Raw genomic sequence first — 1,707 nt, 5'->3', positions numbered from 1 at the left:
AGAGAGAGAGAGAGAGAGAATGAAAGCTGAAAAAACACGGTCAGCAAGAAATAACAACAGACATCCAACACCACAAAATTCAACCGCGATTTTTATCTTAGCCTTCGGCGCATGGGCAGACTTTGTTTTATCGACATTTTCAAGCCATCAATTCAAACTGAGTAATGATATTTGTCTGTGCCATTTGAGAACATACAGTGAAACACAGAGCCGTAAAGCTCCATCTGCTATATGTTTTATTGTTGATGAGATCTTTTAACTCCTTGTCTATAACTGGGGTAGAAGCAAAGATCCTTGACCTGACTCTGATTAACCTTCAGCATTTTAACTCTTTTTGCACTTCGAATTATCAGAAAATAGTCAGAAGTTGTATTAAGTTGAAGAAAAGAGAAATGTTTTGTCACGGTTTGAGCCTGGAAGAGTTAAACAAGTATAACTGCGGGAGGTTGGACAACGCTAATGGTAGGCTCTACTTTTCTTTCTCTCTGTTGTCTCTGTCCGTTTGTCTTCTGTTTTTTCTTTCTTTTGCCTCTGTCTGTCTTCTGGGTTTTTTTCTGTTGTCTCTGTCTGTTTGTCTTCTGGGTTTTTTTTCTCTCTGTTGTCTCTGTCCGTTTATCTTCTGTTCTTTCTTTCTGTTGTCTCTGTCTGTCTGTCTGTCTGTCTTGCCCTTACCTTTCGTGAAATGGATGTTATTGTGTCGGTGCACTTTTCCTTACTCAAACAAACAAGTATGACAATAACCAAAACGAAAAATAAAAAACTATGTTGATAATATGTTTTTACAATATCTGAGAGTTATGTATGTTACATTTGAGAGAGAGAAGAGAGAGAGAGAGAGAGAGAGAGAGAGGAGGGAGAGAGGGAGAGAGAAAGAGAGAGAGAGAGAGAGACAGAGAGAGGCAGAGAGAGAGACAGAGAGTGACAGAGATTGAGAGACAGAGAGAAAGAGAGAGAAATAGAAAGAGATAAATAGAGAGAGTGAAAGAAAGAGAAAGAGGGAGATTGGAGAGGGGGGAGAGTAGTTCATACCCACGGACACCGTTTTTGTACGCTTGTGGGAGTGACCTTTTGCATCGTTATGCGTATATCGTTATGCGTATATCGTTATGCGTATATCGTTATGCATTAATGAAACGAGTGCATTTCTGTGTTGATGCCAAATCTTTGAATGTCGATATTGTGGTTAATCCACCCACAATTTTCCTCCTGGATCAATAGGTTTATGTCATGTCATCTCATCTCATCTCATCTCATCTCACCTTATCTCATCTTATCTTATCTTATCTATCTTATCTTATCTTATCTTATCTTATCTTTGTAGCGTGGTGTCCGTGAACTCTCTTTATGCCCGCCTACCATAGCTGTGTCGAAACCTGTAACAAATTATTTTTTTTTTAAGTTAAAGAAAAGAAATTCGAAGTTCGGTTCCAGATCTTTTCCACGTTTATATAGCTAGTCCGGGCTGAGAGGAATCCAGTGATCCAACAGACAAAAATACTCACAAAAAAAGACATCCCCATACGTGAATCAAGCTCATGTCTTTCGCATATAAAAGAGGGACACTTGTTCTCTGCATCACAGACTCTGGTTCAACGAGGGAGACAAAATATACGGGGAAATAATGATGCATCAGTTGCACCCCTAGCAGGGTAGTTGCGAAATTGTCGAAGTGATAAGGGTCTGTACATAACTATATAATATATATAT

The 1,707-nt window shown here is 39.0% G+C and overlaps 1 protein-coding gene and 1 long non-coding RNA gene across 2 annotated transcripts in view; one reads left to right on the top strand and one right to left on the bottom strand.

The window, feature by feature from the left end:
* The window catches only part of LOC101854461 (blood vessel epicardial substance-B-like), a 152,353-nt gene that overhangs the window by 105,648 nt on the left and 44,998 nt on the right, over window positions 1-1,707 (top strand). The window lies entirely within an intron of this gene.
* LOC118477858 overlaps window positions 1-1,707 on the bottom strand; it is a 13,551-nt gene that overhangs the window by 922 nt on the left and 10,922 nt on the right. The window lies entirely within an intron of this gene.

Source organism: Aplysia californica, unplaced genomic scaffold (assembly GCF_000002075.1).
Source record: "Aplysia californica isolate F4 #8 unplaced genomic scaffold, AplCal3.0 scaffold00011, whole genome shotgun sequence".
NCBI classification, from domain to species: domain Eukaryota; kingdom Metazoa; phylum Mollusca; class Gastropoda; order Aplysiida; family Aplysiidae; genus Aplysia; species Aplysia californica.
This window is presented reverse-complemented; position numbering and strand designations above follow the sequence as displayed.